Raw genomic sequence first — 17,546 nt, 5'->3', positions numbered from 1 at the left:
TGCAAGATACAGCAATGGCCTACTGTACTGTACAACTATATACTGTTGGTCACCAAAATGCTGCACTGTACTACTATATATACTGCTGTTATGCACACCAGTGCCTGCAGGAATGTACTGGTGTTTGAACTGTTATGCACACCAGTGCCTGCAGGAATGTACTGGTGTCTGAACAGAGAGGGATGCAAAACAAATGAACTCACAGACAGACTGGGAAATATGACATAACGTACACAGAAGGTGATAGGGTAACAAAACCAACACAGAATGAACAGAGAAGCCCAGAGGCTAAGAAACTGGGTGTCTCCCTAGTATTAGAAATGCTCAGATGGAAAAAGCAAGATGTTGTGTTTTAATACGTAGAGAACCCGAAATGCTGTTGCTAAGGGCAACAGCAAAACCCTAAAGGGTTACCAACGGGTGTGGCAGTAAACTCCTTGGTCAGAGATGGAATAATAGACACAAGGAGAGTCTCCACAATCCTAATTCTCACTTGCAGGGCCCAGGTTCAGCTTACTGCCACTAAACTGACACATGGACGCCCTGCACAGTGAGAGAGGATTAAGCAGGCAGGTCTGAAAGTACAGCCACAAACCTGCTGGGTTCACAGAATAGCAAAAGAACCTCAGCAGGCTAAACGACTGACTCCAGTCTTACTGCTAGGTCTGGATTGGCAGAGTGTAGTACCAAATCCCCAGGCCTATTTGTAGTAAGCAACAACAAATACAAAGCTACACAGTACTGGCTAACTTTCAGGAACTGACTAACCAACAAAGATTCAGCAGCATCTGCTTAACCTGAGAAGAGGCCTTATAAAGCAGGTGCTGTCCACGCCCCCCTCAGACCTCACAGACTGTGAGCACAAAAACCAGCACCGGATCCCCTGCCTGTAACCACTGCACAGCAAAAGACCCGAACCGGAGTATCAGCTGCGCTCAGGTTACTCCGCTAGCACTTGTCTCCCGGTTGCCATGACGACGTGGCAGCACAGGGCAGGAGACCCTAACAGTACCCCCCCTCTGACGAGGGGTCAAAGAACCCCTACCACCGGGTTTATCGGGGAACTGCGAGAAGAAAGAGCGTATCAGTCTGGGGGCATGAAGATCACAACTGCGCACCCACGACCGCTCCTCCGGGCCATACCCCTTCCAGTGCACCAAAAATGACAGCCGACCCCGAACCATCTTGGAGTCAAGAACCCTTTCAACCACAAACTCCCTCTGGCCACGTATCAGAAGAAGGGAAGGTCTTCCTCTGGAAGAAGGATTACTAATCGCCCGTTTTAAAAGGGAACAATGAAATGTTTTATTGATACCCAAAGAACGGGGCAGATCTAACTGAAATGCCACCGGATTGATAACCCTGGTGATCTTATAAGGGCCGATGAACCGGGGGCCTAACTTATGAGATGGCTGTCTCAACTTCAAATTCGCACTTCTCCAGCTTCGCCCCAAGCCGGTGGTCTCTGAGTTTCTGGAGGACTAAGCGTACATGCTTCCGATGTTCCTCCAGGGAATGGGAGAAGATTAGGATGTCATCTAAGTATACAACTAAGAATCTATCCAAATATTCCCTGAGCACATCGTTCATGAAATCCTGGAAGACTGCCGGGGCATTACAGAGCCCAAGAGGCATCACCAAATATTCATAATGCCCTGAGTGGGTATTAAAGGCAGTCTTCCATTCATCCCCCTCTCTTATTCGGATTAGATTGTACGCACCGCGTTGGTCAATCTTAGAAAAAATGGTGGCAGTACGAAGCTGGTCAAACAAGACCGAAATGAGAGGCAGTGGGTATGAGTTTTTAATCGTGATACGGTTCAATTCCCTGAAGTCGATGCAGGGTCGCAATGAACCATCCTTTTTACCCACGAAGAAGAACCCCGACCCAACTGGAGACTGTGAAGGTCTGATAAATCCTTTAGCCAAGTTCTCCTGAATGTACTCTGCCATAGCCTGAGTCTCAGGACGTGACAGGGAGTACAACCTGCTCTTGGGAAGCTTAGCATTCAGCAACAAATCAATGGCACAGTCATAGGGGCGATGGGGAGGTAGTACCTCTGCAACTTTTTTGGAGAACACGTCCGCAAAATCTGCATAACACCCTGGCAATCCTGGCAAACTTAGCTGCGAGAGCCTGACTGGAAGGCTCAAGCAACTCCTGAATCAATCAGTACCCCAACTAAGAATCTCCCCAGAGACCCAGTCAAATTGAGGATTGTGGGCCCTTAACCAGGGTAACCCCAACACCAATGGGGCAAAAGTACAGACAGTCACATAAAAGGACAATTTTTCAGAGTGTGTGGCTCCAATAAACAAAGAAATCTGGCTAGTGCAAGAGGTAATTTTACCCTGGGATAATGGTTCCCCGTTTAACCCACAAATCTCAATTTCCGACGCCAAGGGTACTAAGGAAACAGAGTGTTTCAGGGCGAATTGGCGGTCCATAAAAACCCCGTCGGCCCCACTGTCCACAAAGGCCTCAGTCTTGACAGTTTGACCGAGGATCTTCAAGGTCACCGGAATGATAAAAGTCTTCTTGGGAAATTCTGACTTCTGGCCTGACAGGATATTTCCCATCACCCTCAGGCCCTGAAGTTTTCCGGCTTTTCTGGGCATGATACTACCACATGACCCTTATTCCCACAGTACAAACACAACCCCTGCTGTCTCCTCCGCGTCTTCTTACGCGAGGAGAGGCGGGTAGCCCCAATCTGCATAGGCTCCTTGGAAAATTCCTCAGAGTCTGAGGTTCCCTTGGGAAAGAAGGAAACCTCGGTCTCCCTTTCAAGCCTACGCTCTCTCAGCCGTCTATCCACCCGGATGGATAACTGCATGAGCTGATCCAAGCTATCAGGCAAGGGATATTGTACCAGTTGGTCTTTTATCTGGTTAGAAAGACCTCTTCGGTACTGGTGTCTCAGGGCTGGGTCATTCCACTGGGTATCATGGGCCAACCTCCGAAACTCCGTACAGTAAACCTCAACTGGCCTTCGCCCTTGCTTAAGGATCGAAATCTGAGCCTCAGCTAAGGCCGTCTTGTCAGGGTCATCATACAACATGCCCAGTGCCGTAAAAAAAGCATCAACACTTTTTAGCGACGGACAGTCAGGCTGCAACCCATATGCCCAGACCTGTGGGTCTCCTTGTAGCAAGGAAATCACTATGCCCACCCGCTGAATCTCTGACCCAGAAGACTGAGGCCTAAGCTGGAAATATAACTTGCAGCTCTCCTTGAAACAAAAGAACTGCGAGCGATCTCCAGAAAAACGATCCGGAAGATTTACTTTCGGCTCCTTAACCCCTGAAGGTGCTGCTGCTGCGGGAGCTCCGCCAGCGGCCTGGGAGGTGTGCATTTTAATGGACAAATCATTAAATTGACGAGTCAGGACCTGCACCTGATCGACCACCTGTTGCAACGTATTTTGAGGGGTATGCTCCATATTCCCACAAAATTTCAACAGGAGTATTGGGCTGCTGAATATGTTATGCACACCAGTGCCTGCAGGAATGTACTGGTGTTTGAACTGTTATGCACACCAGTGCCTGCAGGAATGTACTGGTGTCTGAACAGAGAGGGATGCAAAACAAATGAACTCACAGACAGACTGGGAAATAAGACATAACGTACACAGAAGGTGATAGGGTAACAAAACCAACACAGAGTGAACAGAGAAGCCCAGAGGCTAAGAAACTGGGTGTCTCCCTAGTATTAGAAATGCTCAGATGGAAAAAGCAAGATGTTGTGTTTTAATACGTAGAGAACCCGAAATGCTGTTGCTAAGGGCAACAGCAAAACCCTAAAGGGTTACCAACGGGTGTGGCAGTAAACTCCTTGGTCAGAGATGGAATAATAGACACAAGGAGAGTCTCCACAATCCTAATTCTCACTTGCAGGGCCCAGGTTCAGCTTACTGCCACTAAACTGACACATGGACGCCCTGCACAGTGAGAGAGGATTAAGCAGGCAGGTCTGAAAGTACAGCCACAAACCTGCTGGGTTCACAGAATAGCAAAAGAACCTCAGCAGGCTAAACGACTGACTCCAGTCTTACTGCTAGGTCTGGATTGGCAGAGTGTAGTACCAAATCCCCAGGCCTATTTGCAGTAAGCAACAACAAATACAAAGCTACACAGTACTGGCTAACTTTCAGGAACTGACTAACCAACAAAGATTCAGCAGCATCTGCTTAACCTGAGAAGAGGCCTTATAAAGCAGGTGCTGTCCACGCCCCCCTCAGACCTCACAGACTGTGAGCACAAAAACCAGCACCGGATCCCCTGCCTGTAACCACTGCACAGCAAAAGACCCGAACCGGAGTATCAGCTGCGCTCAGGTTACTCCACTAGCACTTGTCTCCCGGTTGCCATGATGACGTGGCAGCACAGGGCAGGAGACCCTAACAACGGCTCACAAAAATGCAGCACAGATATGGAATGGATACTTGCAGTGACACAGAGTTGCAAGATACAGCAATGGAATATTGTACTGTACAACTATATACTGTTGGTCACCAAAATGCTGCACTGTACTACTATATATACTGCTCACAAAAATGCAGCACAGATATGTAATGGATACTTGCAGTGACACGGAGCTGCAAGATACAGCAATGGCCTACTGTACTGCACAACTATATACTGTTGGTCACCAAAATGCTGCAATGTACTACTATATATACTGCTCACAAAAATGCAGCACAGATATGGAATGGATAATTGCAGTGACACAGAGCTGCAAGACACAGCAATGGCCTACTGTACTGTACAACTATATACTATTGGTCACCAAAATGCTGCAATGTACTACTATATATACTGCTCACAAAAATGCAGCACAGATATGGAATGGATACTTGCAGTGACACAGAGCTGCAAGATACAGCAATGGCCTACTGTGCAACTATATACTGTTGGTCACTAATATGCTGCACTGTACTACTATATATACTACTCACAAAAATGCAGCACAAATATGGAATGGATACTTGCAGTGACACAGAGCTGCAAGACACAGCAATGGCCTACTGTACTGTACAACTATATACTGTTTCTCACCAAAATGCTGCACTGTACTACTATATATACTGCTCACAAAAATGCAGCACATATATGGAATGGATACTTGCAGTGACTCGGAGCTGCAAGATTCAGCAATGGCCTACTGTACAACTATATACTGTTGGTCACCAAAATGCTGCACTGTACTACTATATATACTGCTCACAAAAATGCAGCACAGATATGCAATGGATACTTGCAGTGACACGGAGCTGCAAGATACAGCAATGGCCTACTGTACAACTATATACTGTTGGTCACCAAAATGCTGCACTGTACTACTATATATACTGCTCACAAAAATGCAGCACAGATATGGAATGGATACTTGCAGTGACACAGAGCTGCAAGATACAGCAATGGCCTACTGTACTGTACAACTATATACTGTTGGTCACCAAAATGCTGCACTGTACTACTATATATACTCTCACAAAAATGCAGCACAGATATGGAATGGATACTTGCAGTGACACAGAGCTGCAAGATACAGCAATGGCCTACTGTACAACTATATACTGTTGGTCACCAAAATGCTGCACTATACTACTATATATACTGCTCACAAAAATGCAGCACAGATATGGAATGGATACTTGCAGTGACACAGAGCTGCAAGATACAGCAATGGCCTACTGTACTGTACAACTATATACTGTTGGTCACCAAAATGCTGCACTGTACTACTATATATGCTGCTCACAAAAATGCAGCACAGATATGGAATTGATACTTGCAGTGACAGAGCTGCAAGATACAGCAATGGCCTACTGTACTGTACAACTATATACTGTTGGTCACCAAAATGCTGCACTGTACTACTATATATGCTGCTCACAAAAATGCAGCACAGATATGGAATTGATACTTGCAGTGACAGAGCTGCAAGATACAGCAATGGCCTACTGTACTGTACAACTATATACTGTTGGTCACCAAAATGCTGCACTGTACTACTATATATACTGCTCACAAAAATGCAGCACAGATATGGAATGGATACTTGCAGTGACACAGAGCTGCAAGATACAGCAATGGCCTACTGTACTGTACAACTATATACTGTTGGTCACCAAAATGCTGCACTGTACTACTATATATACTGCTCACAAAAATGCAGCACAGATATGGAATGGATACTTGCAGTGACACAGAGCTGCAAGATACAGCAATTGCCTACTGTACTGTACAACTATATACTGTTGGTCACCAAAATGCAGCACACTGAGCACAGATATTTGCAGCACACTGAGCACAGATATGGAGCTTTTCAGGCAGAGAACGTAGATATTTGCAGCAAACTGAGCACAGATATTTGCAGCACACTGAGCACAGATATTTGCAGCACACTGAGCACAGATATGGAGCTTTTCAGGCAGAGAATGTAGTCACATCCTCTCCGTTCAATCTCCAATGCACGAGTGAAATGGCGGCGATGCGCGGCTCTTTATATAGAAGACGAATCTCTCGAGAATCCTACAGTGGGATGATGAAGTTCGGCCACGTTCGGGTTAACCGAGCAAGGTGGGAAGATCTGAGGCTGCCTCGGAACCGTGTAAAATAGGTGAAGTTCGGGGGGGTTCGGATCTCGACGAACCGGACCCGCTCATCTCTAATTTTTACAGAGTGTTCTGTTTGCTCTATTATAATGTTACCTCAAGGATGTGCGGCAGTGGGATCCAAAGATTGGGGTTATCCTGATACCTGCCAAACATTAGGGCAGTAGTCTTCAACCTGTGGACTCTAGCTTTTATGGAAATACATAACAAGACATGCTGGGACATGTAGTTCCACAACAGCTGGAGGGCCACATGTTGAAGACCCCCTGCGTTATGGGGATTTTTACAGAGTGTACTGTTTGCACTTCAATATTTTGTATTGTTACTAGAGATGAGCGCCGGAAATTTTTCGGGTTTTGTGTTTTGGTTTTGGGTTCGGTTCCGCGGCCGTGTTTTGGGTTCGACCGCGTTTTGGCAAAACCTCACCGAATTTTTTTTGTCGGATTCGGGTGTGTTTTGGATTCGGGTGTTTTTTTCCAAAAAACCTAAAAAACAGCTTAAATCATAGAATTTGGCGGTCATTTTGATCCCAAAGTATTATTAACCTCAAAAACCATAATTTCCACTCATTTTCAGTCTATTCTGAATACCTCACACCTCACAATATTATTTTTAGTCCTAAAATTTGCACCGAGGTCGCTGTGTGAGTAAGATAAGCGACCCTAGTGGCCGACACAAACACCGGGCCCATCTAGGAGTGGCACTGCAGTGTCACGCAGGATGGCCCTTCCAAAAAACCCTCCCCAAACAGCACATGACGCAAAGAAAAAAAGAGGCGCAATGAGGTAGCTGTGTGAGTAAGATTAGCGACCCTAGTGGCCGACACAAACACCGGGCCCATCTAGGAGTGGCACTGCAGTGTCCCTTCCTTAATTTTAGGATTAAGAATAATATTGTGAGGTGTTCAGAATAGACTGAAAATGAGTGGAAATTATGGTTATTGAGGTTAATAATACTATGGGATCAAAATTACCCCCAAATTCTATGATTTAAGCTGTTTTTGAGGGTGTTTTGTAAAAAACACCCGAATCCGACAAAAATTTTTCAGGGAGGTTTTGCCAAAACGCGTCCGAATCCAAAACACGGCCGCGGAACCGAATCCAAAACCAAAACACAAAAACCGAAAAATGTCCGGTGCACATCACTAATAATAGTAGTATTAATAATAATAATAACAATAATAATAATAACAATAATAATAATAATTTTATTTACATAATGTTCTTTATTAACAGGACTCAAGGCGCTTTACAGACATAAAAAATAAAGCACTTAGGGAGCTATTCAGAGATGAAAGCAGATCGCTGCATCCGTTTTCGGGGCAGCTGTGTGACGTCACATGCAACCGCTTAGAAAAAAAATGGCTGCGTTGCCAGGGTTCAACCTTAGTTCAGATGCTTCTGCAATCTAGTTGCGGACACATCGGGAGGTGGACGGCCTTGCTCTTTGCTGGATGGCACCCAAAAATGGTCCAGGCCTGTTCAGCCCCTGTTTGGGATGCCTTGCCCCTCAACACTGAGATGACACCCCACCAATGGCCGCCTCTGTCAATCACACACTGCGGCTGCATCCTTCCTGGATGCGGCCGCAATGTGTAAGGTCGTGCACACGCACTGCAGCCAAAGCGTGTGCACAGACCACCCGAATGCAGCTGCTGTGTACAGATACACAGCTGTGTTCAGGTCTGAATTAGGCATTTAGTACAAAAGATTATAGTAATATAGTAATAGACAAACCACAAATAAAATAAAAAGAAAGAGAAGAAAACACAGGGAGCATAGAAAATTTATAATGCAGGGTTTATGCAGGCAATTTAGGTGATAATTACTATGGGTTATATATTCCACACACAAAAGGTACCAGCTGAGGCAGCCATGTTGGGTGCGCTATGTGGGATTACCCGTGGTGGAATATACCACATACAGAAGAGATGACACAAAATGGGTGGCTGCAACATCTTAACACTAGGAGTAGGGTCCCAACAGCCAGGTCCATGTATTTTTCATTCTGTCCATGAGTGCACCAAGAGAAGCAGCCATGTTGGGGGCAATTTGAAGGTTACACTGTAGGGGTTAAGCCAACCAGGAACCCAAGGCCTATATGGGCAAGCTGATGTAAGTGTAGTAGCATGATATACCATTTATGGATAGATCCGCATAAAGGGGGTAATTCCAAGTTGATCGCAGCAGGATTTTTGATAGCAATTGGGCAAAACCATGTGCACTGCAGGGAGGCAGATATAACGTGCAGAAAGAGTTAGATTTGGGTGGGTTATTTTGTTTCTGTGCAGGGTAAATAGTGGCTGTTTTATTTTTGCACTGCAAATTAGATTGCAGATTGAACACACCACACCCAAATCTAACTCTCTCTGCACATGTTATATCTGCCTCCCCTGCAGTGCACATGGTTTTGCCCAATTGCTAACAAAAATCCTGCTGCGATCAACTTGGAATTACCCCCAAAGTACATTCTACCCATAAAGGTACCATCTGAGGCAACCATCTAGGGTGCACTATGTAGGTTTCTGCTGGCAGAGTGTGCAAACACTGGAGGTACAGCATACAGGTACACAGTGTGTGGGTGGAATGGGGTGCATGGCAGTAACAGCATAGGGCCAAAAAAAAAATCCAACACAAAATAAACATAAGTAATTAAAAAGTTTTTAGAAGTAAAATCCAAGATTATGACAACTGCATGTGTGGAGAAGGGGAAGGGGTTGGTAGGGGGAAAGTGTTTAAATGAAGCAAAGTAAAAGTATATTAAAACAGCCTGTATTGGGCCCATGAGAAGATGGTGGTAACTGGCTCTCTTCAGGGGATGTAGTTATGTGACCGGAGGTCAGGAGACCACCGGTCCCATTACCAACACCGGGATCTCGAACACTTGAAAGCCCAACAGTCGGTATGCCAAATAGCAGGGACTATTCCCACTCATGGGTGTCCACGACACCCATACAGTGAGGATAGAACCTGTGGAGAGTGCAGAGAGCCACCGAGCCTGCTGCGTGATGAGCGGCAGCTTCATTACATTCTCCCCCCCCCCCGGCATGCTAAACCTTGGGATCCCGGCATTGGTATGATGACCGGCGGGTTCCCAAACGCTGTTCATACATACTCAACCCCTCTTCAGCCCTCTCATTAAAGCCAGCATGGAGCTTATCCTAGGCTGGAGAAGTCCCAGAAGATTGCACTGGTTTAGAAAATATAATAGATATAATAAGTACTGGCTTTCCAATGTCAAGTTCATATAAAAATATAGATTGCATTACATTGTCACAAGATAATGCATATAACACTAAATAAATAATATTGATCTGAAAAGCACTCTTGTGGGAGTGTTTGTCCAAAAAATGAATTGGTGGTTTAATATCAATCAGACATTCAGTGGCCATGTTTGGTGATGTAATTTGAGACCCATCATTATTAATGACATCATCAAGTTCACCCTATATGATGTATGTCAGCCAATCACTCTGTTGGTCGGATTTTTAACATTTCTTATTAATTTCCATCCATATGGATGAGCATCTTCTCTGAGGTGGAACTTATGGTAATGATGCAAGAAATTAATAGGTACCTTGATGGTAGGCAACATATGTCAACACTTGCTAGAATGGTATGGATGCTGGCCATACATGTAGTACTGGTGGAAAACCAAAGCAGCAGCGCAGAGTCTAACTAATACTAGTGGTCATCACCATGGAACCATGCAGTGAGTTTTGGGCTTCCATATACCCAGATTGAAGCACTCTGACTAGGTTCCTAAAGTATGGGGCTAAGGGACACTGGAGCAAATCAGGGCAGGTAAAGAACTGTGTCATTTAAGGGTACTGGAGCATAGTCAAAAGAAGCAGTTAAGTACCAGACTGGCAATGCAGTACCAGGGGGCAGGCAGAATGGGTGTGTCTAGGTCAACAGTAACTAGGTCGACACCTGAAATAGGTCAACACAAGCATTAGGTCGACATAAACAAGGTCGACCTGACAAAAGGTCGACATGAGTTTTTTTATTTTTTTTGTGTCATTTTATTCGTGGAGTGACCGGGAACCCCAATTAGTGCACCGTTTCCCCTTGCATGGCTAGCCATGCTTCGGGAAAGGTGCCTCGCTCTGCTACCGCTGCGCTCGGCACAGGTTACCGTTCCCAATTGCAGTCCACCTCGATGGTAAAGTATGACAAAGTTCAAAAAATTGTGAAAAACTCATGTCGACATTTTGTCATGTCGACCTCGAACATGTCGACATAGAAACCATGTTGACCTCATGCATGTTGACCAATAGTGGTCGATCTAAGCATGTCGACTTAAGTGTTGTCGACCTAGAGACCGGATACCAGCAGAATTAGGTCAGTGGAATAACCAAGGTCAGATTCGGAAAGTCACAAGGAGTATCAATGGAGAAGGCAAGGTAAATTGTAATACTTGATTGAACTGGAACACAGGTGATTACACTGAGAGCTCTAACAAACCAGATGCTGGAGTACAGGATGTGAGTCTAATGCTATGGCACTTGAATAGTGCCCAGAGACTCTCTTTAATAGAGAGGAGGTTTGAATCTGGTGCCAAATGTGATGTCATGTTTGGCGCACCTGGTCCTTTATATTTTGTACTGACCTGCGCACATGTCCCTTTTGGAGCCACAACTGCTTGTCACAGCCACCAAGAGCAGAGAGGAGATGCCAGCAGCTCCCACAGCAGCAGAGGAGGGGGTGCTGCCTGGCAGAAGACCAACATCCGCCCTCAACAGAACCGCCGCTGCCCTTTGGAAACCTGTGCCACCTGACCGGGTATGTAGGAACCTGGCTCCGGCACACTGCAATGTCATCCATACTGAAATATAGGGAGATGGGGTGTCATACCCACAGAGCCCTACTATAATTAGTGTATGGCATGACACAAGGTAAAGGTATTAAGGAGGATAACAGAAGAATTAGGAGAGGTATTGATTACGTTTTACTAAATATAATGAACCAAAAATATGTTTTTTTTTTAGAAATTAAGACTTTTTAGTATTATAAAACAAAGAAAGATTATTTGCCAAGTCAGAAGTATCCTTAGAATATGTTTTGGAAAATTATTTACATAAAAATTAATGATTTTTTTTTTACATATTGTTGGTTATGGAACCACACTACATTATGTAAGAACACTGGCCCTCATTCCGAGTTGATTGCGCGCTGCCGTTTTTCGCAGCGCAGCGATCAGGTTACTACTGCGCATGTGTATGCACCGCAATGCACACGCACGTCGTACGGGTACAAACCGCATCGTTGCTGTGCAAGGCTTCTACAAATCCATTTGCACAACCGATCGCAAGGAGATTGACAGGAAGATGGCGTTTATGGCTGTCAACTGACCGTTTTCTGGGAGTGGTAGGGAAAATGCAGGTGTGTCCAGGCGTTTGCAGGTCGGGTGTCTGACCGCCGCGCTGCTATGGTTACTGCAGACACGAATGGTTTGACTTCCGTAGCTATGGTAACGCGTGACACGTTTGACGTATTTCCGGTAGTTCCGGACGCGCGGCACAGCGTCCCCAGCTGTCTTTAATCGCTGAATGATGATATTCCGGTAACATGCATTATGATTCCTATATTGCTCTGTGAGTTCAGATGTTATACTATATGCAGAATGGGGGTTTTGAATTACACTGCTTGTGTCTTATTTGGGCCGATTACGTTGTTGATTGGTATTTGATGTGCTATATAAGGGGACCCGGTAGGCATTGTCAGTATGTGTGTAACTGGCATGCAGTTTGGATGTCTTCTCTGACTGTCTTGAGAAAGGCCCTATGGGTCGAAACGTCGACACATTACTGGTGATTATGATGTATCAATAAAACCTTTATTATCTTTATGGACTGGTGAGTGCCCTCTGTTGGTTTTTCCAACACACCTGGCATATATGTATATATATATATATATATATATATATATATATATATTAGAGATGTGCACCGGATATTTTTCGGGTTTTGTGTTTTGGTTTTGGATTCGGTTCCGCTGCCGTGTTTTGGATTCGGACGCGTTTTGGCAAAACCTCCCTGAAAATTTTTTGGCGGATTCGGGTGTGTTTTGTATTCGGGTGTTTTTTTACAAAAAACCCTCAAAAACAGCTTAAATCATAGAATTTGGGGGTCATTTTGATCCCATAGTATTATTAACCTCAATAACCATAATTTCCACTCATTTCCAGTCTATTCTGAACAGCTCACAATATTATTTTTAGTCCTAAAATTTGCACCGAGGTCGCTGGATGACTAAGCTCAGCGACCCAAGTGGCCGGCACAAACACCTGGCCCATCTAGGAGTGGCACTGCAGTGTCAGACAGGATGGCACTTAAAAAAATAGTCCCCAAACAGCACATGATGCAAAGAAAAAAAGAGGTGCACCAAGGTCGCTGGATGGCTAAGCTAAGCGACCCAAGTGGCCGACACAAACACCTGGCCCATCTAGGAGTGGCACTGCAGTGTCAGACAGGATGGCACTTCAAAAAATAGTCCCCAAACAGCACATTATGCAAAGAAAAAAAGAGGTGCACTAAGGTCGCTGTGTGACTGAGCTAAGCGACCCAAGTGGCCGACACAAACACCTGGCCCATCTAGGAGTGGCACTGCAGTGTCAGACAGGATGGCAGATTTAAAAAATAGTCCCCAAACAGCACATGATGCAAAGAAAAAAAGAGGTGCACCAAGGTCGCTGGATGGCTAAGCTAAGCGACCCAAGTGGCCGACACACAACACCTGGCCCATCTAGGAGTGGCACTGCAGTTTTCTAGCGAGAGGATGAGTGCTTCCATCCTCATGTGAATCTGAACCACTAGCCATGAACATAGGCCAGGGCCTTAGCCGTTCCTTGCCACTCCGTGTCGTAAATTGCATATTGGCAAGTTTACGCTTCTCCTCAGACGCTTTTAATTTTGATTTTTGGGTCATTTTACTGAACTTTTGTAGTATACTTGACGACACAGTGGTAGGTAGAGCAGTGGCCTACTGTACCGTACTGCTATATATTATATACTGGTGGTCAGCAAAATTATGCACTGTCCTCCTACTGTATATACTGCGCAAAACTTAAATGCACCACAGGTATGGATGGATAGTATACTTGATGACACAGAGGTAGGTAGAGCAGTGGACTACTGTACCGTACTGATATAATACTGGTGGTCACTGGTCACCAAAATTCTGCACTGTCCTCCTACTATATACTACAATGCAGCACAGATATGGAGCGTTTTTCAGGCAGAGAACGTATAATACTGGTGGTCACTGGTCAGCAAAACTCTGCACTGTCCTCCTACTATATAATACTGGTGGTACCCAGTCCCCACAATAAAGCACACTGAGCACAGATATTTGCAGCACACTGAGCACAGATATAGAGCGTTTTTCAGGCAGAGAACGTAGATATTTTCAGCACACTGAGCACAGATATTTGCAAGCACACTGAGCACAGATATTTGCAGCACACTGAGCACATATATTTGCAGCACACTGAACACAACTGAGAGAACGCTGCACACGTCCTCTCCCTATCATCTCCAATGCACAAGTGAAAATGGCGGCGACGCGCGGCTCCTTATATAGAATACGAATCTCGCAAGAATCCGACAGCGGGATGATGACGTTCGAGCGCGCTCGGGTTAACCGAGCAAGGCGGGAAGATTCAAGTCCGCCTCAGAACCGTGTAAAATGGGTGAAGTTCGGGGGGGGGGGGGGGGTCGGATTCCGAGGAACCGAACCCGCTCATCACACATATATATATATATATATATATATATATATATATATTCAGATGGGTCCTCCATTGTCTTGGTTGTTTCTGCACCTAGATGGAGGTTTAGTCATGCCTAGGTGATAGTTTAGGTTGTTGAGTTAAATCACGGACAGGTGCGTTGAGGCACAAGCATGCAATACACATCTCCACCACTGGGTGGCTAATGCTCCACTAATCCAGTACTTTAGTTTGAATAGCGGCAGATTTATCTACAGTACAAGCTCTGGCAAATGGTCAGTGACGACTGTAATGTTAATATACAGTCCTGTAGTGCATAGTGTACACACAGATGGTGACAAATGGGGTGACAAATGGTCAGACGGAGAGAGTAAAAAAAAATAGTTTATACAAATGCAAACGAACATGTTAAAACACTTGTGTATGCAGACGCAACTAATGTGTGAAAGGAATAATGTAGCTCATTGACTTTAAAGTATGTACAGTGCACTAAATACCATGTTTTGCATTATGAGTGTCAGGGTCCCCTAACAGCATAAACAAACACCAATGGGAAGGAATCACTACTAGCATTGCTTTTACAGATGAACTTGTGTAACTTCCATGTAGCGACGTGGGCTAGCAGTGAAGGCTCCCGCATCCCATGCTGAGAGTCCCGGGTTTGATTCCCAAAGTGCCAATCTATTTTTTTCCCCCTGACATTCACTTTATTATTATTTTTTCCTTTGTAATCCATTGTAATGCATTCAATGGAAGGGTGCACACAGGTTTCACATAAATCAGGGTAAATATGCAGGAGCGACTCATTCCGCTATCTAAAATACACAGCGGTAATGAGCACCCATAGACATACCAGTAAATATAAACTAGTGTATTCTGACGCAACTAACTGTTCGAGCAACACAGTACTGTAGATCGTCGGTGTTAGAGAATCTGTGTTGTACTTTATGAGAAGGGATCACTGCTACTGTACCATTTACACACCTATCAACGCGACTGCAGTTCTCTATGTGATTTTTATATACAGTATACTGTAGTATTGTGTTGCACATTTGTTGTAACCTGACCTCCCTCCCTGTCTATTGTGTGAACTGTGTAGGCTGCCAGGTAATAAGGGGTATGGGGGTAGGGGGAGGCTGTGGGAAGCGGGATGGGGGTAGGGGGAGTTTGTGGAAAATACCATGTTTTGCAATATAAGCATCTGAGTCCCCTAACAGCATAAAGGGGAGGGGGAAGGGTGAGGGGAGAGGTGAGGATTAACCAGTGGAGTTCAGAGACACTGTCAAAAATATTAATTGTCTGTTGGGACCCCAAAAAAGAAACCAATAAATCAATAAATAAAAGTAGTGTGTACAGACACAAACAAACGTGTAAGAGCAATGGTCCATTGACGTACGGTTTATGTGAGCTATAAAATAAAATTCAATTAAAATGGACTTAAAGCTTAATATCTCTGGTTCTGAGAGTCCAATCAGCTCAGAATCAGGTTGCTATGGAAGAGGAGACGATTAGCTACCTAGGGATACAAACCCAAAGTTTCTCTGACCCCCACAAGGCACATGGCAAGCATCGGAACCCATGGTGGGTCTGAATTAATGGGCCCATTATAGTCTATGGGAAAATGGGTCCATTTTGCATACTGATATCTCTGGTTCTGGGTGTCCCAGATACTCAGGACCAGTACCATACAAAAGAGGAGACTCTTGGCTTTCGGGGCAGACCAACCACTAGTTTATGTGACACTGCAAAGGGAAACAGCAATCAACCGTGTGTCGGGTCTGCTCCAGTTGTCTGCCCAGCTTGCACTGGATGCGGGGTTTCTGGATAGATAGAAAATACTGTACAGAAAAGCTAAGCACGGTGATTTGGCCTTTACAGCAGAGTACGTTACAAGCTGTTCATGCTATTTAGTACTCAAATAGAAAATACTGTACAGAGATACTAAGGACGGTGATTTGGCATCCAGGAACTTAGGGAGGAGCTTTTATCTCTCCCCATTATACTTAGAAAGGTAACACTTGTCATTGTAGCTATTACAGCAGAGTACGTTACAAGCTGTTCATGCTATTTAGTACTCAAAAGGGACCGGGGAAGTGAAACGCTTCCTGTCCGGATGTTCAGTGCAGCGTCATCACGTAAGGGCGTCGTGTTGCCATAGTGACCCAGACTCCCAGGCATCCAGAGGACAGCCAGGCATCATCCACGTAGCATGCCCAGTCGCCATGGAGACCACGGTGGTCTTTTGCGCCATCAAGCCTCTGAGTGCCGCTGCTTGTTTGATGTACTGACTATATATATATATATATATATATATAAGAAAAAGAAATTGGAGGTGTGAGCGCAAACCGGGTTTAAATGGAGAATGTCTGTGGAACTACAAGTCCAAGTCCAGATTGTTAGATCCAAATTAAAACAAGTAAAGTCTCCAAATAATCTGGCTGCACACTGCCGTTTAGATCAGCTGTCGTCCACCCCGTTCTCCCGTCTCCCAATGGGGAAAGATTATGTCGAAGATAGAATAAAGGGGGACGCCAATAGTGCATTAAAAGATGACAATTTATTGACACATCATAAAACACAGGTCTAAAAATGTAAGCGTACCAAAGATGGCGGTATAATCACCGCAGATACATTCGTTTTAAAATCAAAGATACAAGATGGATTCACCACTGCATGTTGCCTTGTTCAGCGTCCATCCATAAGCCACGCCCCTACCGGTTTCGTCACCAGGACTTCATCAGAAGGCTTCTGATGAAGTCCTGGTGACGAAACCGGTAGGGGCGTGGCTTATGGATGGACGCTGAACAAGGCAACATGCAGTGGTGAATCCATGTTGTATCTTTGATTTTAAAACAAATGTATCTGCGGTGATTATACCGCCATCTTTGGTACGCTTACATTTTTAGACCTGTGTTTTATGATGTGTCAATAAATTGTCATCTTTTAATGCACTATTGGCGCCCCCCATTATTCTATCTTCTCTAGACATATATATATATATATATATATATTTAGGATCCTGAATTGACTTGCAATAAAATATATGTTCCTGTGATAGGAAAGAATAAGCTAAATGATTGTTCTTCACTTCAATAATACATCAAACTCAAGGACACTGCAAGCAACAGAATAAAGTGTCTGAGGCTGATCATCAATGATGTACTTTCTGTGGGAATTAAACTTCCGAGACGTCCA

Source organism: Pseudophryne corroboree, chromosome 2, assembly GCF_028390025.1.
Source record: "Pseudophryne corroboree isolate aPseCor3 chromosome 2, aPseCor3.hap2, whole genome shotgun sequence".
In the NCBI taxonomy this organism is placed as follows: Eukaryota; Metazoa; Chordata; class Amphibia; order Anura; family Myobatrachidae; genus Pseudophryne; species Pseudophryne corroboree.
Note: the sequence above shows the minus strand (reverse complement) of the source record.